This window comes from Scardinius erythrophthalmus (genome assembly GCF_964197995.2).
Source record: "Scardinius erythrophthalmus genome assembly, chromosome: 1".
Classification (NCBI taxonomy): domain Eukaryota; kingdom Metazoa; phylum Chordata; class Actinopteri; order Cypriniformes; family Leuciscidae; genus Scardinius; species Scardinius erythrophthalmus.
This window is the reverse complement of record NC_138221.1, coordinates 4,113,515-4,137,742: the sequence shown is the minus strand read 5'-3', so window position 1 is coordinate 4,137,742 and position 24,228 is coordinate 4,113,515. Positions and strand designations below refer to the sequence as shown.

At 39.9% G+C, this 24,228-nt stretch overlaps 1 long non-coding RNA gene across 1 annotated transcript; it reads right to left on the bottom strand.

The window, feature by feature from the left end:
• Positions 1–2,042: 2,042 nt before the first annotated feature.
• LOC308696802 lies at positions 2,043–22,130 on the bottom strand. Its single transcript, XR_014030875.1, has 3 exons — positions 22,042–22,130; positions 20,224–20,473; positions 2,043–2,975 (listed from the first exon to the last, which is right to left on the bottom strand). It is a non-coding gene; the product is annotated as an uncharacterized lncRNA (long non-coding RNA).
• Positions 22,131–24,228: the final 2,098 nt, after the last annotated feature.

Genomic DNA, 24,228 nt, shown 5'->3' with positions numbered 1-24,228 from the left:
GATAGCGAATTTGTGTGTTTGCGTTGATCTGAACTGACAAATTAGAAATTCCAGTTGGTTGAACATAAGTTAATGGTACAATTTGTAACTTTTTTTGCTTTAAAAATAGCAAAAAAATCACTATATCTATGTTATATATTTTTTTTAGTTGTGTACTTACATTATCCCGACTGTTTCCAACAACTTTCAAACCAGGAGAAATTTGTAATTTAATTCGAAGACACGGACCGTTTCTTTTTTTCTGTTTTGTTGCCGTCAATGGCGTCATATCCGCGTTCTCCCTGGTTTCCGCTCGTGCTGTCATAGCAACCAGAGCTATGAACCAGAGTAGGGATGTGCCGGTATTCGGTAATGCGATAAATCGCGGTAATGAATATGCACGATATTGTTATCGCGGGCACTTCAAAATACTGTGAAAAATAATAGATCAGAATTTATATTTATACAACGCGCATTAGCTTATTTTCCATCAACCGTTTAAACAAACACTGCGTATATACTGCGCGAAACACGTGCGCACTCTGATGTAAACAATCCCCACATGTAGAAGCACTGTGTGCATGCGGCGCAGCGCACTCTAGTCTAATGTGAACAATCCTCATGTAGAAGAAGCATGGCGGAAGGAGGAACGCTGCCGACGATTTATCCATAGACAGTAAAATAAAGGATTTATCCCCCTTCTAAAAGCAGGGCTGTCAATTCTACGCATTCAGCGTGAGACTCACGCAATTTACACTTTTCACATCCATTTTCTCACGCAGAGAAAAATCACGGAGCAAAGAGGACACTGACACCGACAGACTAGACAGAGCAGGTTAGTTTTGATATGAAAAAAATTCTCACCTCTCAGGTTCTGTCCATTTTATTATGAAATTCAGACAATAAATACCGTTTTAGCGCTTGTAAATGTGACGTGACCGATAGCTGTGGCGCCTCAGTTCAAGTAAACCGATCATCTGTTACTTTTTATTTAAAGATACAGTACAACTTACCGAAATGTATTTATGCCTCATACATAATATCGATCAATCAGTGTTTTTCAGCCACGGAAAGAGGTCAATGAAACTGCAGGACAACAATTATGTCACAGAACGTTACATTTACCTCAGGAAAGCCATTTAATGACCAACACGTTGGTTGACTAGAAAAAATAGCTATAGGAATATTTTGCTAAACATGTGCACTATATTACATTTGTATTATATTTTTACTTTTGTCATTGTTATTATAATGAAAACCAAATTATATTTAATTTAATTTGTTCATTTTTAACCTTTAATAAATAATACCAGCTGACAGGGCTCTCTGTATGTTTACACCATTATGTGAGATATATTTTTTCTTGAGAAAAATAAACATGTAGGCTATCTACTGTAGCCTACCTAATATTTAGCCTATCCAAAATTGAATTGAAATCATGAAAATTGTGTAAAATTCTGTTTAGTTACCAAATGTTTTGACAATCACAATTACACCTAATGTGATCCGTTTCTCTTGAGCAATTAAAATATCGTGATAATACCGTATACCGTGATAAAAGCTCAATCAATTAATCGCAGCATGAAAATCTGATACCGGCACATGCCTAAACCAGAGCTCTGATAGTAACCAAGGCGACTGACTTGGACCACTGTGTAGTTTGTAATATCGTAATCTGCACACTGTTGTTGTTTCGTTCAAACATTATGGACCATGGCAAGCAGACTTTGGATAAAAAAGCAGAACTAAAACGAGAATCAATATCAGCATACTTTATTAAACAGGTGAGCACATTTACATAAAATGAATCAATGTTATATAGTTCAACAATGATAAAATTTTAAAATATGATCTGTATGTTATTCTAATGTTGATCTAGCTTACTGCTAGTCTCATACAGACAAACTAACACATACATTTCAACACATTCAGATGCAGTTTAGTGTGCTAGTGTAATGTTAGACCAAGTGAAACAGCGCTGCGTTACCTCACAAGTTTAATTTGTCTAATAAACTGACCTGTGAGTTGTAATTCTGCACTCGTGTAGTTCAGTAGAATGAAATGCCCATATTCCTTTTATATCCGCGGGACTCGTGTCGCGTGTGGAGCTGATAGCTGTCTCTTAGCAATCCCGAACTGCTTCATATCACAGTCATGATAAAAGCATCGATGTATTCAGTCATCCATAAACATTATTAGATCGGTCGGCTTGACGTTGACGACAAGATCCATAATTCTTAGCAAACGTTGTGTCATCAAACCACACCTCTGTTATTGTAAGAGGTAAGCGACCTCCAGCAGGGAAAAAAATTACATACTGTACGTTTAAAAGATATCAAACAATCAACAAAGTGACCCAATCTCTCTGCTGTGGATCCTCTCATGTGATCTCAGATGTCCTGACTGACTGAATCTCTTGTCACAGTGTGAACACTTGTAAGGTTTTTCTCCAGTGTGGATCCTCTGGTGCAGTTTTAAACTGTTTGCTGTAGTAAAAGTCTTCTCACACTCAAAGCACATGTACTCTCTCACACCAGTGTGAATTTTCTCATGTCTATGTAAATATTGCAGCAGTGAAAAACTCTTTCCACACACAGAACATGAATGCGGCTTCTCCTTCGTATGAACTGCCAGGTGTGACTTCAGGTGTGATGCCCAGAGAAATGTTTTGCCGCATTGATCACATGTGAACGACTTCACTCCAGTGTGGATCCTCATGTGAACATTAAGGTGTGATGATTGACTGAAACTCTTCCCACATTGATCACATGAGAACGGCTTCTCTCCAGTGTGGATCCTCATGTGACGCTCAAGACTTTGTTTGCATGTGAAACTCTTTCCACACTGAGTGCAGGTGAAAGATTTCTTGGCTCTTCTTTTCTTTAAAAAAATATTTTTAGTCTTTGAGCGACTCAAAGGTTTTTCTCCAGGTTTGACATGATGTTCCTCCTTCACTTCACTCGGTTCTTTACTTTCCTCGCTCTCTTCCATCCGGTCTGAAATCAAAGAGAAAATTATTAATTAAATTTTTAGTACAACAAAATAATTCAAAGAGAGAAATATAAAGTGTAAAGACATGAAAGTGAGCCCTGATGTAACAGTAGAAAGTAGACAACTGCTATAAAATATTATGACAATTTGATGCCTTTTTATAAATAGATTATATGTCCTTGAAACTTTCCATGAATTAGGATTATTTTTAAAACATTATAGGCACAAATCCCATGTTTCTTTAGCAAGAACTATTGAATATATTTGATCAATGACACAATTATCTAACATGATATTAACATTAAAATATACAATACTGTCATATTTTGACACCAACTTTGAGATTGATATTTATTTGACTAAAACGAATTATTAATGGCCGGTCACATTAGACTAGCCGTGACTTGCTCTGATTTGTAAGTCCTAGTTGGAGTACTGGTGAGGCCGAAGCCATGAGACCCAGCATCTTCTGGAATCTCTTGAGGGGAACACGGGCGCCCGCCCTGAAAGACGTCGCCAGGCACCGAATAGAAAGTGCGTGCGCTTCGGTGAGGCACGCTCTCATGCATACCGAGTCTATTTCTATACCCAGGAAGGAGAAGTTCCGGCTGGGAGATGCTTTGTGCTTTTGGAGAAATTGATACTGAGGCCCAGGCATTCTAAGTGGTTGAGGAATGGTAGTTCGAATGCTAGTACTGTGTAGTGATGAGCCTGCCCTTCGAATGCAAACCTCAGGAATGGTCTGTGATGGGGTGCTATCTGGATGTGAAAATAGACGTCTTTCAGATCCACTGAGAAAAACCAATCTCCCTGGCGAATATGCGCGAGAATTTGTTTGGTTGTCAACATCCTGAACGGACGTGTCAAAAGCGCTTAGTTCAAGTGTCTGAGATCTAGAATGGGTCTGAGACCGTCATCCTTTTTGGGGACGAGAAAGTAGCGACTGTAAAAGCCTGACTTGTTCTGTGACATAGGATCTGTTTCGACAGCTCTCTTTTTCAACAGTTTTGACACTTCGGTATGGAGAACGTGGGCCACGCCCTCTTCAACCGTTGTCTCGACCTTGGCTCGAAAGCGCGGAGGTCTTCGCGCAAACTGGAGCGAATAACCTCGTTTTATTATGTTCAATACCAATTTCGATATTTCGGGGATAGCCTCCCAAGCTTCGGCCCTCATAGCTAGGGGTTGGATGAAAACAGGACCTGGTGGCTGTGAGATAGGAGCCTAATAGCCTGGGGACTATTTTCAGGTGCTGCGTCATATCATTACGCCTGCTGGACCCATGGTACGGCAGCAAAGTTTCTTGATTATTACGCAGGAATGAGAGTGTAGTTCCCTTTAAACCATTTGTCGGTAAAAATGGAGGAGGATATGCCTCCTTCATATCTGTCAAATTCAACCACAGGTGCCGTTTGAGCACCATTAGGTTGGCCAAGCTCCTCCCGATGGCCTGGGTGGTACACTTCGTAGCCCGCAGGGCCAGGTCAGTGGCGCTATGCAGGTCTTTGAAAGCCTCGGATTCTTAGTCTTCCATCCCACGGCGGTACGTGGGCAAAAATGTGCGGATGGGTTGCCTCATAACCTTTATCTTTAGCGGCGTCAACATTGGAGAGGACTGAAGAAAAAGAAGGCTTGATGCGAGCCGACGTCTGCGGCGCTTTCCACGATGGGGAAGAAGGGGGCGGGTCTCTGCTGAGCGGTCTGTCGGCGCCCTTGCAGGAACCACTCGTCGAGCCTGCAACGTGAGGGTTGCTCGGGTGGAGACCAGTCGAGCCCGAGGTCTGCCACGGCCTTGGTGAGCACGCAGAGAAGTTCTGCGTCGATGTTGGTCCTCACGCTGTCTTGTGTGGACAGAGGGGGGGGCGGAAACCCACCCGGTCGTGGCAGTCTGAAGCCACGAGGGAAAGGCTGTCATCCTTTTCCTCTTCTTCCTCGTCCGAAGCCCTGAACGACACAAGGTCCAACGCTCGCAGAGAGGGGTGCTGGACGGCCTGTGTAAACAGGACTGGCGAGGGAGACCGCTGGAGAGAGACCGAGGCACGCGGGGACTGGGCTGGCTCAGGCTCCCTTTGTGAACGGCGCTTCTTGCGTGGCTCAAGCGAAGGGGCGGGGAGCAGGTCGTCGTCGGTGTAGCAGGCGAGTCGAGCCCGCAGAGTGGTAAGATCCATCAGGTCACATTCCGCCCTTAGCGAGTGCAGCTTCAGTGTGGTCGTGGCCCATGCAAGAAGCGCACAGAATGGGGCGGTCTCCACCGAAGAGTGGGCCTCTACACGAGGCACAGGTGATGCGAGGCATTTGAAACAACGCCTCGGAAATAAACTCTTTTAGAGTGTGAACGCAGTTGACCACTCTTGTGCTCAGTTGTGCTCGCTGTGCTGCGGCAACTGCACAAACCTATGGCGAGGCAGCTTTGACGCGAGAACCAATCAGGACACCTGGCGCCCTGGCGTGTCAGAGCCCGCCAGTGTGGGTGTTTTAAAAAGTTTGCTGCAATATTCTCGAGAAAAGGAGGTTTTCACAGTGTACTCTAGCCCTACGCAATACGAGAGACCTCTCGAAAGGGAACTATGAATTGTGACAGAAATAGTCAAAGGCTTACAAGTACTACACATCTTCTTACAGCACTTCAAAACTATAATATCAAGTCAAGTCAAGTATATTTATATAGCGCTTTTCACAATACAGATTGCATCAAAGCAGCTTCACAGCATTAAACCAAAATAACACAACAAGGTTTGTTTCTGGTGTAAATTTATTGATTGATAAAATTAAATTAAATATCCCCAAAATATCCCCAACTGAGCAAGCCAAAGGCAACAGTGGCAAGGAACCCGAAAACTCCATCAAGCGACCTAATGGTGTCCTAAAACTCCATCAGATGACCCAATGGAGAAAAAAAACCTTGGGAGAACCCAGGCTCAGTCGGGGGCCAGTTCTCCTCTGGCGTTTATGAACTAGAAGCCAGATTGTAGTTTGAACAGTAAGATTTAAAATGTTATATGAATGCCTGGCTGAAGAGATGCGTCTTTAATCTAGTTTTAAACTGGGAGAGCGAGTCTGAGCAACGAACAGTATCAGGAAGGCTATTCCAGAGTTTTGGAGATAAATGTGAAAATGCTCTCCCTCCTTTGGTTGATCTGGATATCCTAGGTATGACCAAAAGCCTCAAATTTAGTGATCTTAAAGAGCGCGATGGATTATAGGGCGATAGAAGATCCGTTAAATAGACTGGAGCTAAGCCGTTTAGGGCTTTATAAGTCAGTAGCAATACCTTGTAATTAATACGGAACTTTATAGGTAACCAATGCAGTGATGATAAAATCAGTGTTATATGATCATATTTTCTTGATCTAGTAAGAACTCTAGCGGCTGCATTTTGGACTAACTGTAGCTTGTTTATTGAAGATGCAGGACAACCAGCTAATAAAGCATTACAGTAATCTAGTCTCGAGGTCATGAATGCATGAACTAACTTTTCTGTATCAGAAACTGATAGCATGTTACGTAGCTTAGCAATGTTTCTAAGGTGGAAAAAGGCTGTTTTTGTAACATATGAAATATGATTTTCAAAAAACAGGTTACAATCGAGTATAACACCCAGGTCTTTTACTGTAGAGGATAAAGTAACAGGACATCCTACGATGTTAAAGTTGTAGTGTGAGAGGTTTTGTGGGCGGTTTTTTGAACCGATAAGTATTACCTCTGTCTTGTCTGGATTTAATAAAAGAAAATTATGTATCATCCAATCTTTTATATCTTTAACACACTCTGTCAATTTGGATAATTTAGCGTTTTCATCCGGCCGTGATGAAATATATATTTGAGTGTCATCAGCATAACAATGGAAACTAATTCCATGTTTCCTTATAATATTTCCAAGTGGCATCATATATATTGAGAATAACAGAGGGCCCAACACAGATCCCTGCGGCACTCCATAGTTTACTGGAGTTATGATGGTAGCAGTCAGATAGGTATGATTTGAACCAGCTTAATGCTTGTCCTTGAACACCAGTATAATTTTTAGTCGATCTAAGAGTATTGTGTGATCTATAGTATCAAACGCAGCACTTAGATCAAGTAAAACTAGTATTGAGATACAGCCTTGGTCAGAAGCTAAAAGTAAATCATTTGTGATTTTAACGAGCGCAGTTTCAGTGCTGTGATGTGGTCTGAATCCAGACTGAAACTTTTCATAGATATAATTTTCTTGCAAGAAAGAGCCCAGTTGAGCGGACACCACTTTTTCTAATATTTTAGACATAAATGGAAGATTTGAAATGGGTCTATAATTTGCTAGGTTATTAAGATCTAATTGTGGTTTCTTAATGAGAGGTTTTATAACTGCCAGTTTAAATGTTCTTGGAACATGACCTAAAGATAAAGATGAGTTAATAATATTGAGGAGAGGCTCTTCCACTACAGCTAACACTTCTTTCAGTAGTTTAGTTGGTATAGGATCTAATAAACATGTTGTTGTTTTAGATGAATGGATAAGTTTATTTAACTCTCTTTGTTCTACAGTTGTAAATCACTGTAATTGTTCTTGAGGGGTTACTACTAAACTGTAACGGGATATTTTGTTCGGGTGACGTCTGTTTATTTGTTAGTCTAGCCACGGTGTTAAATAAAAACCTTGGATTATTTAGATTAGTTTCTATTAGTTTGCGGAGGTGCTCAGCCCTGGCCGCTTTTAGGGCCTTTTTATAACGTGACATACTGTCTTTCCACGCAATTCTAAAGACCTCTAAATTATTTTTTTTTCCATTTACGCTCTAAATTACGGGTTTCTCTCTTTAGAACATGCGTAGCACTGTTGTACCATGGTGCTTTAATTTTCTCTCTGACCTTTTTTAATTTAATGGGTGCAACAACATCCAATGTTCTAGAGAGAATGGTGCTCATAGTGCTAGTTAGTTCTTCTAGTTCATCTGTTTGTTTGGGTTCAGGCAGCAGCTGAGACAGATTAGATAAGCAATTTGAGAAATTATCTATGGTGGATGGAAGGATTGTTCTGCCTGGTTGATAACGCGGCGCCGCATGACATATTACAGCAGTACGTAATATGCAAGTTACCATGTAATGGTCAGTGACATCATCACTTTGTGGAATGATATCTATATCGGTTGGATCGGTTCCATATGATATAATTAAATCGAGTGTATGATTAAGAACGAACAATCAGACGGGGGGCTCATGCTTATAGGAGTATCCAGATGGAGTAGACTCATTTAGACTGAAATAATCATTTGGTTTAAGCCAGGTTTCAGTAAGGCAAAGTACATCGAAGCTATTATCTGTGACTATTTCATTTACAATAACTGCCTTAGGTGTGAGTGATCTAATGTTTAGAAGACCTAGCTTTAAAAAAAATTTTGTTTATTAATAGCAACATCTTCTGGTTTAATAACAATTAGATCGTTCCTAGATCCTGCAGTAGATTTATTATTTGGTCTCACTAAACGAGGAATAGACACAGTTTCTATGCAATGTTCTACACTAGTATTTATATCAGTTAAAGGGCACCTATTATGCCCCTTTTTAGAAGATGTAATATTGGTCTTGGGTGTCCCCAGAATGTATTTGTGAAGTTTCAGCACAAAATTCCCCACAGTTAATTTATTATAACCATTTGAAAATGTCATTTTGGGGCCTGTTTTAAAAAGAGCTGTTTTAGGTGTACCACTTTAAATGTAAATGAGCTGCATATCCCCGCCCTGCTGCTGGACCCAGATGATGAAGACAGAGAGTCTGGCACAGAATAAACACGAATGAGAATGGACTAAACGACTCGGAATGGTTATTTGATACATTTATGTACTTACAAAGTTTTAATCGCGTCCCCTTTGCCATTATGGATGTGCAACACACACACACACACACACACACACACTACTGTGATAACGTTTGCTAAGTACAAACGATTTATTTATTTATTTCTTAAGGGGAGGGAGATAGACGTTTATATAGCCTACTGTCTATGGAGATAGAGAAGACCTTAATTTATTTACATTTGTAAATGCTACAAAAAAATGCCTACGTGACATAAAACTGTCTGACGTTGTTTGTTGAGACATCCTATGACGACGACAATAAATAGCTTTAGACGCATTTGTTGTTACTGCTGACATCGATTGAAATGACTATTTGCTCAAAAATCATAAAATACACTTACTTCTGGAGGTGACGTTGGATCGCGAACAGGGTTCTAAATTAACACCCGCCAACCCGCCAAATGCGGGTTAAAATTCATTTTGGCGGGTGTTAATAAAAACTTACTAGCCAGTTTGGCCGGTGATGCATGAGGCATTACATGCAGGGATGTAGTGGAGGCTAAACGCACGTAAACGCCGTTTACGCACCTCCCAAAATTCGGAAATAGCGTTTACCCACCTCCTAAGTGTGTTTATCCACCTCTAAATTGCGTTTATCCACCTCTAAATTTCACGCTTTTCCAGTGCGTGATCGCCGAGCGGTACATGATTCGAGCATTTGGCCCGTTAAGGACAGAGCAGAACATTGAGCAGAGAGCGCAGCGCGCCGACACACACACCATAGACTACACACACACACACACGGAAGAAAACGGCGCACATACGGAGCGGAAAAGACACGCTCGTGAACTTACTAGCTGCGAGAGAACGAACCCTGATCGCCGAACACGGAGGGGCGGGACGGAACATTTTTTTAAATTTAAATTTATTTATTTTTTTGCAAAATCGTCTGTTAATGTCGGCAGCCATTACACTTGTGGAAACTACAGTGCAACTTATATTGTCTTTCTTCTGTTAATTACAGAAACTTTTTTCTGAGTTTTCTTTAGCCTAAAGTTTGCGAGAAACCATGGAAACGAACGGACACAGAAAACACAAGAAATAAGACAAACGGAGTTGGCTAGTAAAGTATGTTAAAGGAGCCGTATGTAAGATTGTGGCCAAAACTGGTACTGCAATCACTTTCAAAATACTGTATCCCCTCCCCCTCTCCCCTGACTCGAGGTTGCCAGATATGCTGCAGGATCCAGCAGGAACGTAGGCTACAGTTTGTAGCTGCAGCTGTGGTAACTAGAGCAGAGCTGGCAACCCGGATGCTGAAACACAACTGACTTCGTTATTGGTAGATAGGTGGAAGGTGGCGCTTCAGGCCAAAACACAAGATGACAACATCAACATCAATTGAGGGCTGCAACTTCACTTTTTAAATGACAATATCCTGGCCGGACTACTGTTGTCAGTGATATAAGTATTTGAAATGAACATGATTTCTTAATGTCTAGTGACATATCAGGGCCATTTTATGATTAATTGAAATAAATTTCTTACATACAGCTCCTTTAATATTAAACGAAATGCGGCAGTGGTTGGGAAAGACTTCTGAGGGCGAGAAGAGGAACGAGGCAGGGGATGAGGGTATCGACAGAGAAACTAAGAAAAGAAAATGTAATGCCAAATGGCTGACGGGCTGACGTGAATGGCTAGTGTTTGATCACAATAATGTCGTCATGTATTGTCAGGATTGCCACATGTCTACTCAAAAAAAAAAAAGAAAAAAAAAAGAAAAATATTTGGCTAGTGGATATTCTGATTGGCTGGTAACTTTAGACAGTTACCAGCCACATTGGCTGGTGATCAAAAAAGTTAATTTAGAACCCTGATCGCGAACTGTAGGCAACGATCCACACTTGAGGATTAACTTTGACCCTCGTTCACCGTAAAACAGTCAGTCAGAAAATGAATCTCGTATTTAGGAAGTTTAAGTGGCGCCTTCAGTGGCTCTGATGTCAGTGAAGACTAGTATGTCCATTCTTACATCCCACAACAGAACACCTACTCTTCTTAGGAGACATTACCGGCTGTCGTTGAAACAATGGAGGATGGTGTACAGATCACCGAGGGCGGGGTCTATGCCAAAACCAGATGTCAATCAAATCACGTCGGTGGGGCTTAGCTCAATTCTACGTCACAGTGAGGGAAATCTAGAACAGGGTGTTCTGAGACAGTGCTTATGATTTATTGAGATAGTAAAAAAACTACTGGGTGGATTTTTATCATTCTAGGGTGGTTTTGCTCACACACTGCCAACACACATTTATGTTCAAACACCATGTAAAAGTGAATTTTGCATAATAGGTGCCCTTTAAATTGGTGCAGCAGAGACTATTTGGACTTTTGGTTACTAGTCAAACGGTCTATAACATTTTGGAGATGTTATCCGACAGAAGATCCACTCCGAATCTGCTTGGGTGTAAGCCATCAGCACGGAAAAGCCTAGGACGCTCCCAAAACAGATTCCAATTATTTACAAAGAGCAGTTTCTGCTCACTGCACCATGACAATAACCATTCATTTAGCGCGAACAATCTACTAAACTTTTCTTGTCCTAGTCGGTACGTGGGAAGCGGTCCTGACACAATAATCGTTGATTCGGGCGATGTGCTGCGTACCGTATCGATCAGATTCCTGAAGTCTTTTTTCAGAACCTCTGTCTGGCGCAGCCTGATGTCGGCCCCTCCCGCGTGCAGGACCACAGTTCTGACGCGCTCGTCACTGTTCAGAATCTCGGGAACGCGAGCAACGATTTCAGAAACACGAGCACCAGGAAAGCAGTGGCTGTGCACCTTACTTTTACCTAACGTAGCGTGTACGTGCCGAACGATGGAATCGCCGATGATCACAGCATTCAGTTTCGCGTAGAGGGGAGAAGCGGTTTTGTGTGGATAGCTCGAAAACCGGGAGGGTCGGAGAGAGTTTTGGTCTGGGCCTGACTCGCGTCTTCCGCTGCGGGACCATCCAGGCTTCGTGGTGGCGTGTTGGAGCCGGAGTGAACGAGACCATGGCTGATCGCGACCTCGGCGCTCGGGACCGATGCTGAGAAACGCACGGAGTAGACGAGGTCGGAGTCAGCGGGTTAGTAACGTTAATCACTGATTTGTGTGCATCAGCGCGTGATATTTCAAGAGCCAAACGCCGGTCTATCAGTTCGGCCTGTCTCACAAAAAGGTTGTGGATCTGTTTCTCAACAGCTTCCAGCTCAGACTGTACCGCGTGCAGCTCAAATGTGTCCTCACCTGCACCAAAGGCTAGACTACTTACATCTGATATATTCACCATTTTAACAGATGGACAATAAGTTAGCAATGACGCTACCAGTGATGCTATCAATATTAATACTAGTTTATGACTGAAGTCTTGGATATAATCCGTCTTTTTAGTGGTACGCGGGTGTAGATTAGACGCACGATAGGCGAAAAAGAATGTTTGTTTGTGAATGAGTGTGGAGAAGACGCGTTCAGCCGTGATCCACGGACGTAACCTATAAGAGGTATCCAGCGTTGGATCACTAATATGCTTGAAAGTAGAGGATGGATACCCGACCCGAGCCCGATGGGACCCGTCGGTATCCGACGGGCCGGGCCGGGTTCGGACAGATATTTAGAAATTATGTTCGGGTTCGGGTCGGGCTCGGTCACATCAGCGCGATAAGGCATTGAACATTTTAAATTTAAAACAGCTTATTATGTAGGTAACGTTAGCCAATGTGCCTGATGCTTTCATTTGATGCAAACGTTCGTTTTTGTGATTAAAATGCATGTAAAATTTTACCATAACATCTGTTTTCCTGTGTGCGCAAATTTCAAATTTGTTTATGTAGCCGTGACAACCAAACACGTGCATGCGCGCCTATGTTAAGTGCGCTTGTTTCTCCGTGCGCGCTGATGCACTCATCCTGTTGATATTTCCGAATGCCTTCCTACAGTTGCTTAATAAAAGTGGGCTTTCCACACAAACAAACGTACATGTGTCATTAGTATGAGAAAAAAAAAAAGGGATTTTAACTGTCGGTCTCGGGTCGGGCTCGGACATAAATATCTTCATGCCTGTCGGGCTCGGGTCGGATTCGGTTACTGCTCTGTCGGTCTCGGGTCGGGCTCGGACATAAATATCTTCATACCTGTCGGGCTCGGGTCGGGTTCGGTTACTGCTCTGTCAGTCTCGGGTCGGGCTCGGACATAAATATCTTCATACCTGTCGGGCTCGGGTCGGGTTCGGTTACTGCTCTGTCGGTCTCGGACATAAATATCTTCATGCCTGTCGGGCTCGGGTCGGGTTCGGACATAAATATCTTCATGCCTGTCGGGCTCGGGTCGGGTTCGGACATAAATATCTTCATGCCTGTCGGGCTCGGGTCGGGTTCGGACATAAATATCTTCATGCCTGTCGGGCTCGGGTTCGGACATAAATATCTTCATGCCTGTCGGGCTTGGGTCGGGTTCGGTTACTGCTCTGTTGGACGCGGGCCGGGCTCGGACAGAAAAATTCGGTCCGATCCGCACTCTACTTGAAACGCGTCTGCTCAACAGTCCGCGTTGTAACTATGAGGTTTGAGCAGTAGTGCTTCTCAGTGAGGAAAAGTAGAAAATGTTCATTGTAAGTGAGTTTAAAGAGAAAAATCAAGAATTATAAATCAAATCGATAGAGCTCCAAAAACAACCACGCGTCATGTGTTATTTTTAATGTGATAACACATTTTTTGTTCATCCTTCAAAGATTCCCCTAAAACTAAAAATTAAGATGTAGGAAAACTCTTATTTAAACACTAAATTACTATTGTAAACAGTAGGATGATTATTGGCTATTTTCACTCCCTATTGTCATTTTTTTCACTCATTTTGCTTTAATTAACCCCTGAAGGCATTTCTAGAATTGTTTTGTCTGAGAGACACACACAAAACTAAAGACTCATAACTCCAAAACTATAACAAGCAGAGTCACAAAGTAGGTATCGTTTGATAGAACTCTTTTCAAATTTTTTGAAAATATAAATTACATTACATTTGGACATTCTCCTACCGAGAAACTGCTGATAAAAGACTAATATATATATATATATATATATATATATATATATATATATATATATATATATATATATATATATATATATATTATAATGATAATGAATATCTTTCTTATTTGATATGGAATAACTCAGGAAGGAAATAAGGTAGGAGGAAAATTCTTTTTGGGGAAGTCCCTCTTCATATGAGCTGCATCTGGATAACATTTTGTGGTGATTGGATAAAGTAATCAAAAGTTACATCATTTGGAACAAAGGTAGCCTTTTTGCTGAGACCTTGACACCCCCTCATGAGCATTTTTTTATATTGTTTCACCATTAAAGGAGTCCTGACCAACAATTTTCACTTTTCCACGAGAATCAATGTATGTTATGATTGCCTAATGATTATACACTTGCCGGGAAGCCGATATTTAAAAGTGAAGCGTTTGTTTACCTCAGGGTTTGTAAAATAGCCCACGTGCACGCGCACTAAAAAACTAGATTTTGATTTCTGCCCCGTCTTGACGCCAGGATATACCATATATGGACACCGCAGCAGGAAGCTCGCCCTTCCCCTCTCCCCCTCATATTCAGTCGAGAAAGATGGAGAAACGTAGTGCACACGTGAGTTGCTCTGTGGTTGACTGTCAGAATCAACATGTAAATGTGTTTTCTCTACCAAGAACGGACCTAGCTATCAGGGACCAGTGGATTAAATTCATTTTTAATGACGCGGTTCCTTCAACCCTTCCCACTGGCTTATCGTTAGGTGTCTGTTATGTGCTAAACATTGAACGCCGAAATCCTTCACAAATTTGGGGCAATATCAGACGAAGTTGGCATCGAGGCTCGGGAAAAGCGCCATTCCAACAAAATTGCCTGCAATTGAAACGGTAAGACTGTGTTTTTATTGCTCTACTGTGTGTAACAAACAGCAGCTAACTGTTAATGCGGCTATTGTATGCTATTGCGTCTGTCACTAGACAAATAAACGAAAGACTCGAGGTGAAGTAATTATTTATGTTCCCTGTAAACGGACTGCAAAAACGGACTTTTGACTGCATTATAATGATTTCTTAATTCAGAATATGATCAAGATTGCGTAGGTTGATGTGTTCGGGGAATTTGCCAGTTAATAGTAACATTTAAAGCCCCTTAAATGAACTAAATCAGTCAGACACTGGTGGCTGGTGTTGCCAGATTGGGTGTTTTTTCCGCTACATATTAAGGCCGGTTAACGGTGTGTTTTAGGTGGGTTTTCGCCTGGAAGGCTTTATAGAAATCTGGCATCCTATTGAACGAAGTTAAACAGAGAGCATGGCGTTCACAGACACCAGAATGAACGAGTTCACAGTAACGTTCATCAGGCAGTAATGCGGTACGTTCAGTTCACGTTCGCCCCAAAATATGAACGAGTTCATGAACTATCGTTCAATGAACGCGTTCAGGCACAACACTGGCGGGAGTATTAGCTTCGAGGTAAACAATGGGGAATGGCTGCTAACTTACTTTGCAAAAAACAAATGACTGAGATCATCATGAATTCGGTTATTGTTTATTTATTGCCTAACGCTTATATATGAGGCGCCGTCTAGTTTGTGTGTGTGTGTGCTCCCGTCTTATATTTGTGTGTGTGTGCTGTGCTCGCGTCTCACGTTATGTGCGTGGAGAGTTAATATACATGTATGTGTGACTACTTAGTATGTATGCAAGCGTGTTTCATATATGTGTGCGTGAATGAAGTTTGATTTAAGCCCTAAACGGCGCCTCATACTTATACACTGGCCGGGAAGCCGGTCGCGTTCATTCACAACTTGCGCTATGATGTCAGTTTGTAATGATATGCTAAAGCGTTACCTGCGGTGTCATCCCCCCTCCTTCCTGCAACCAATCAACGCGCCCCTCATTTGCATTATTATAATGACCGTCCACGACAGCCAAAATATCGCATCAGATCTCGCGAGACAATAATGCCTACAGAAATAAGGGTCTGAGGAGCTCTGTGTTTATTTTTTTTCCACTTTTCTTTTTTAGAAGGGCCTGAAAGACTATAATACAGCAGTAGGTATCCAAGGTAATACAACGTTATGACTCCTTTAAGAATATCTTGTCATAAAAGCAATAGATTAAGTTCATTTTGGGCTCATTTTAATTGTATTAATATGCTGTAAAAAATGAAGCGCCATTTTCAACGATTTTTGAATGTTTCAGGAGATGTATGATGTTTTTGATACATTGCAGTACATAGTAAAAAAAAGTATTTTATAGATTATGAAAATACTTAGGAGTTTTTCAAATTGGCTACATTCACTGTAAAGTTCAGATTCTAAGCTTTCAAATGACACAAATTTTGTGTTAAGGCAATTTTTTTTGAAAAATATGATAATGAATATTTTCGCAGCTAGGTGGCACCCACGGGCAGTACACTCCGGTTTAGAGAGACTAGTCAGCACTCGTCCAGAGTTGATCGCAGTGGTTGGATGCTTTAAAAAGCTGATATTCTAAGCTTTAAGATGATACATTTTGTATTTTGTTATTCCACGTTTAAAAAACGAGCACGGACGGTTCTGGGAAAATTGGGAACCTCACTTCGTGAGGAATATCTCGTGATCAAAGCAATGGATTATGCTGAGTTTGGGCTCTTTTTAATCGTGAGAGTCTGCTGAAATTAATGATGTGCATTTTTATATGATCTGTTCATACTTCGTGAAGTTATACGTGAAAACCAAACGCGAGTGCTTCATGAGTATATACTAGGATATGAGGTATTTTTGTGTTAGAACGCCATGAGGAAATATCTTTAGATCTGATTGATGGAATATATTGAGTTTGGGCTCTTATTAATCGTGAGCTCCTGCTGTAAATAATGACATGTAATTTTTCATGATCGATGTGTATGTTTCATGAAGATACGAGTAAAAAGGCCAAGTCTAAGCTACCTTGCTTGGCTATGTGCGTTTGTGGATTTTTTATGTATTAGAACTCCATGAGGAATATCTTTAGTTCTGAGTGATGGATTATGTTGACTCATTGACTCATTTTAATTGTAAGCATCTGCTGTAAATAATGGTGTGTCATTTTCCACAATCGGAGCATGTTTTCTCTTTCACCTTTTAATTTACAGTATGAAAAAGTAACTGACATGATATTCTTCATAACATCTCCTCTTGTAAGTCTTCATGAATATGGAACAAAATACAGGCAAGTGATAAGACTGTAATACCTAATAGTGTTACAATAATAAAAACAGCCCTGACTCCTAAGCTCGATCAAGCTTTATTCTATGCAAAAATAAATCATCACATTACTGTAATTATATTATTAATGTTAATTTTATTGCTATTATTTGCAGTATTGCATTCTCTAATAAAGAGATTTACTGCTAGTTATTTAGCTCCAGCTGGAGAACATTCACCTCTCACCGGCTCCTCTTGTTTCCTCTTTAAGTGCTTTAACATGCATGTTGTGCTCCCGTGATAAGCAAGATCCGCCTTGCATGTACACGACAGCATTCTTGGTTTGAAGTTTTGTGAAACTTTACACACCTTGCTAGTTCGGATTCGTTTGCACTTCCACTCCTTCATAATTCGTGCTGCGTTTTCTTCTACCGCAATAGCATTTGTAACGGCTGCATTACTCTCTAGAGCTACAGCGCCGTAGTGGTCAAATCACGACATTGCAGGCCCTTACATTAGGTCACGTGAGATCAAACGAATACTCGACAACAAGATATTTTGTCGACAATTTTTTATTGGCGACGTTGTCGACAATGTCGACTAATCGTTTCAGCCCTAGGGGCTTATTTTACAAAAACCTTGCTAAAGTTTAGTAAAAAGCCTGAAACAATTATGCTTGTTGTATTCTACTCATCCTGACCTTTCAAATGACATATGACACAGGACTATCAGAGCTGTATGATATGTTTGACAAAAGTACAAAAAAGTAGTTTATAAATTATGACAAATATTTTTTTCTATTTATCAGCAAATAACTCAGCACTACTGTACTTAAGAGTTTATCAAATTGGCTACATTTATTGTACATTTCAGACTCTCAGCTTTCAAATTACATCTATTTTACGTTGATCAAGGTAATATTTTTGAAAAATATTATGATTATTAATTTCGCAACTAGGTGGCACCTACGGGGGGTGCACTCGTTTTTAGAGGAATAACTCAGCACTCGTTACTGTGCGTTCACACCGGATGCGAATAGCGCGTCAAATTCGCGCCTGCCGCGTCTAGTTATACGCTTGACCACTTTGTGTTAATTTGCGCGTCAAGAGCAAAATTGACGCGCGTAAAAACAAAAGTTTGAAGCAAAATTTAGGCGAAATCTGGAAGCGAAAGTTTCGAAACCCATTGGCGGCCATCTTTTTTAGATGTTTATTTAGCATTAGCATTAATCGAGAGTCACAGCTCGTATATATTCTGGAGAGCAGAAACAGCTGCTTAGGGGACATCGTCGCTGTACTCGGGGCCACCAGACCCTCGGAGGGTTTCAGGAGTTTCACAGTTTGCTCCAGGAGGTAGGTTTGGTGGACCTAACGGTGAGGACGCTGACGAGGACAGCGTAGGCCGTATAAAGCCTCGGCCTCGAGTGGTCTCTGCATGACGAGCCCGCGCTGGTTCACCCTCTCCCGCACCTAATCTCTGATTTATTTTTGTTTTGATAATAAATGGAGGCAGCCTTCAAAAGTGAAACCTGTCCTGTGAGTTTTTTTTTTTTTATACACTAAATTGTGTTTGTTGTCTTTACATTAGATTAATAATGTTTCATATAATCTAGAATAGATATGGAATAAATAGCATTCAATACAAAATGAGTATCTCTCATATATTGAAATCAATTTTTTATGTGAAAGATTTGCTTTGTGCATTTTTGGTCATATTACAAAATAATTTATTGAGGTGAAACATAAAATAACATTATAAACTGTCACTTCACCACGTGACTGCAGCAAGCAGGCTCCTGATTGGTTAACGTGGCGTGAATTGTTAGAAGTTCCGATTTTTCAACTCGGGCGGCAGACGCGAATTTGCGTCAAATGCGTGAATGCACAAAAAGCACTAATAAAATCATTTGCGCGTAACGCGCTTAACGCACCAGACCCTCGCGTCTACCGCGCGGCGCTCTACGCCTCATTCCCGCCGCAGTAATTTTTTACGCGCGTAACGTGTCTTTGCATTGACTTAACATTGAAATCACTCGCGCCTGACGCGCTATTCGGGGGTGGTGTCTTCTTTCACTTCGGGGTTAAGGGGTTAATTTTAAGACATCATGAATGATAATAATTCAAGTTAATGTCATCTACACCCTAAATTAAGCTTAGTGCTTTATTGTCAGCCCCAGTGCCACCAGATACTCTCTGCACCCAGATGCTAGTCTGGAGCCTGTGGACTTAAAGTACAGATATTAAAATGTGCAGTTTTATTTTAAGTCTATTTATTATTAAAGAATTTGTCAGTTTGTCCGCTTGTCCGCGACAAGTGGATTTTTTGAAGGAACAAGTAATTTACGAAAATAGTTCCAAACAAAGATCACAGCAGAACCGTATCACATCTCACAGCAACACTTAACTGTGTTTCATTACTGAATAATTCAGCGTTTTGAACGAATTGGCCGAGTCAAAGATTCAATGACCCATTCATAAACACTCAATGACTCACTCATTAAGACGGTCTCCTGCCGCCTCCTACTGGCGGTTTACTTTCATGTTTAAAAGTAGCATTCTTTCCAACATTTCTTATTTGTATATTCAAAAATATTTAAATATATAGTATATTATTATAGTATCTTATTAGGCTATTCTAATTTAATCTATTGATCAAATTTAAAAATTTAAAACTAAAGATGAAGAATACATTTAAAGGAGAAGTTCACTTTTAAAATGAAAATTCTGTCATCATATAGGCTACTCACCCTCATGTTGTTTCAAAGCTGTATGAATTTCTTGATATTCTTCTAAATATCTTCCTTTCTGTTCAGCAGAAGAAAGAAATTCATACAGCTTTGAAACAACATGAGGGTGAGTATATGATGGCAGAATTTTCATTTTAAAAGTGAACTTCTCCTTTAATAAGATTGCGGGGGGTGCCCTTTAAAGGTGCAGATGAGACAATATGCTTGTTAAAAAATATATCAGAGCTGATTGAACACAGATGAGAATATTTCTTCAGAATAAATTGTATTTACAGCACACAGACACTAAAAAAATTCCGGACTTAGCAACTTTTTTACTCGGGCAAGTGAATGACAGATTTACTTGTCCAAAGGACAAGCACATGAAAAGGCTTAATGTCGAGCTCTGCCATGTCATAGTTGAACCGTTTATCTAAATGGTGGTGAAGTGCTTGAATGTTTCTAACATGAATGTTCTTCAGCATCATGAATGAATGGAGAATAAACACCAACCTCTTTGTTCTTCAGGATCTTCAGTGTGTTTCATTTTGCAGGGTTCTGGATCACTCATGTTCTCACTGTCCTCTTTAATAAACTCAGTCTTTGCAGATTTCAGCTCTTCCTGATGCCCTGATGATCGTCTTCACTTGTAGCTGATGGGAATTTACAGCATTTATTGGGGAATTACTGTGGGCGGAGCTTCACTGATGATGTGACTGCAGTGGGAGGAGCTTCTCTGATGATGTGATTGCTGTGGGAGGAGCTGATTGCCAAAATAAAAAATATCAAATTTTTTTCAAATATATATATATTGTTTTATAATACATGACACTTCTAAAGGCCCGTTCACACCAAGCACGATAACTATAAAGATAACGATAAAGATAACTATATATGCGTCCACACCAACCGATAACGGTCTTTTTATTCTAAGCACGCGCGCGCCCGGATGATCCAGATCCATTTTAAATGCGCGAGACCTTTAAATTAGAATGGATTCTGATTGGCTGTCAGTGTTTTATCGTTGACAGCTGGAAAAAAAATCGTTCTGAAAGTGATCCCAACGATATCGTTCCTCAAATCTTTATCGTTATAGTTGTGGTGTGAACTCTGTTATTCTTTAATATGGAGAACGATTTTTAGAATTATATCTTTATTGTTATCTTTATAGTTATCGTCCTTGGTGTGAACAAGCCTTAAGCATTTATGTCTGTCTATCTAGGCCTATTCATTAGACATCCATCTATTTGTATTGCTAATCCTAACATTATTCTGCTTCTTCATTAAAATACAGGTATCTAGAAATATAGAAAATAATATAAATAATTTTAATTCTTCCAAATATAAATAATGGTAAGAAAAACAGTTAAAATCATAAACACAGAAATAAACGTACATATAGTAACAAATCCCCTCAGTCTGCTGACACCAAATGAAATGAGCTTTAAGTGTCAATTTACAGGAGATCTGAAGACATCAGCATAATAAATGAGGTGAAAACAGGAACTATTGTCATGAAATAAAGAGTGTTTTCAGCAGATGTGTTAATATTGATGAGCCTCAGACTATCAACACTCATTCAACAAGCCATTCAGGATCATCAGCAGATCATCTCACTTTATTCTGAGTGTTTGCTGTTAGAAACACATTATTTGAGTCAGGATACATGATAAAAGCCTGTAAACTGTAATTTCTCACATGGATATGACATGGATAAAACATCAATAACACAAAAACAATCACTATGAAACTCATCTTAATCAACCACTACAGAGAAATAGCCTAATTACAGCAGCATAATATGTCCACATTAAATATAGTTAGATTTTATGACATCAAGTACTTAGATCATTAAAATATTATGCACTGAAACTAACAATGATCATAAAACATTTAAAAATAAAGAGCATCACAAAGCAATATTGTTCAAGAGTAAAACGCTATTCATTTATTAACATTTAAGAGTTGATTTAATGTCTCACGTTGCTCATTATAGGCTCAACGTAAAGTAAGAGATCGATTCACATAGTTCCCCTCACAGATCTCACACTTTAACTCTTTAATTCATAACAGTTCTCAATCCAAACATCGAGTCAATCACACAAACGAACACAAACTCGCTCAGGTCTGAATGAACTCAACATATTCTCCTCATGCTCGCTGCTGCTGCACTAAATGTTTATTTCAGAAGGAAGACGCCAGAAAAGACGCACAAGTATCGCTGTGATCGATTAAACCAATACAGAAATGAGCATGTCGCTTAATCAAACTGTATAAAGTGTGTGTGATGGTTGTGTAAATATGAGAAATACCGTGAACTGATCTCCTCACCTCAGAAGACTCGACGGTGCGTCCCAAATCGCAAACTATCCGCCCTAAACAGTCTTAGAAAACAGAATTAGCACATCCCAGATCGTAGTATGCTGGTTCCAAAGAGACGGCTAATATTGCCCACAAACCATCGCGCGTTGGCCGAGGATTCGGTTAGAACTACAAACACGAGTGAAAAAGTGAAACTACAAACATGGAGGATGCGCGAGTCTGGCGATTAATTATCAGTATCAAACCTGACAAATGTATTTATTCAGTGTTGTCTATTATATTGCATCTGCAGCAGCATTGTGAACCTTTGTAAAGATACGTTTAGCCATTAACTTTTAAATGAAAATGTTCATAAACAATGGTAATAAACTCAAGATACATTTTCCTCCCTAGGCCATTGTTCATTCAAATGCTAATTGCTAATTAGGCAGGAATGAGGCACATGGAATCCTAATTCTAACATGGAGACAGTAATAATTTCAGTTTATTTTGTAGAAACTGTTGAATTGTTCTGACTTCATGAAGCCTCATGGTGTAAATGAAACATCAAACTGACTACCCAGACAGCAACATAGTGTCGGCCCAGGGGCCTCATTTATAAAGCGTGCGTACGCACAAAACGGGGCTGAAAACATGCGTATGCCAGTTCCTGCGCAAAAGGTGGGATTTATGAAGAAAAACTTGACGTGAAAATATGCACTCCTACACGCAAACTCTGACCCATGCGTACGCACATTTTGGAGACGGAGCAGTTTGGCGACACCGATGGTGAGTTGGAGTTAAATGTCTTTTTGGTCACTTTTAGAATTTAGAATTAAAATTAAACATAATACAAAAAGATAATACAAATATAATTTCCCTCACCAAGCCTGTCACTTGAAGCAAATATCCATTCCTTCTTATGTCCGCGCCAGCGAGCGTGTTGGGCCGTTTAGTGAAACTGACGCAGTTTAAATAAATAAAATAATGATTTAAACTATGTTTTACTTCTGATATAAACATTTAGATTAAATATGCCATTCAAATTAATGGAGTTAAACACTTAAACATGAAATCATACTGAAAAGTTACAACATTTTTTTATATTCAATTCAATCAATAGAAATATTTGTTGTGGATGCAATTGTTTTTGAACACTTTTCCTGTGGCGTGCTGCGTTTTAATGTTTTAACCACAGAGATAATTGCTTATCATGATAAAACCAGATTGTCTGAGAAAATAGTTTTGTGCAAATAATGCCCAAGGCCTATCTGTTTCCACTAAAAATATAAATCAATTAAAAATACAATTCGGCAAGTGGAAAAGATTGAGAAAAACTTTCTCTGAAATGTATTTTACACTATTTGATTTATGTAGGCTATTCAAAAACAAGGCAAGGATAACTACTTGATTTGTATTAATGTAATGTTTCTTGTACCGTTTATATCATTTGCATATGATTATTCATCCACGTGATAACGTTTAAGTTATCATGTGGATGAATAATCATATGCAAATGATATGTAGATGAGGATCTGCATATTAAAACTAGGCGTTGTAATCTCCATATATGGTTATTTCGGGTGGAGACGCATGTACGCACAATCTTCCGCTGACTGGGATTTATAAAGTGAATTCTGCGCAGGTACTGGCGTACGCACGGTTTTATAAGTCTGAATATTTTTTTGCGTACGCCATTTTTGGCTTTTGTGCGTACGTACACTTTTAGTAAGGTTCCTACGCACAGTTTTATAAATGAGGCCCCAGATCTGGCCCACATCAGGGCCATGTGGAATCCACATGTAGCCTACCAGATTTGGGCCGGATCTGGGCCGACACTATGTTGCTGTCGGGGAGCCCATCCAGAAATGTAATGTCAATATATGTAAATTACATATATAATGTAAGTGCCCATGTATGTCTGCTGCCTATATGAGAATATATGCAAAATTCATATATGTAAAACACATAGACATATATGAAACATATATTTCAAAATATAGCAAAAATGGCAATTTTCATGTAAGTGCCATATATTTTCCCGTATATGCATATAAATGTGAAATATATGTAAGACGCATATATGTATACATATTGTTCTATAGAACAAGAACATTAGCAAAGGACAAAGAAAAAACACTCATTGCCCTTAAACTTTATTAATAATAATAATAATAATAATTTGTTACATTTATAGCACTTTTCTGGGTACTCAAA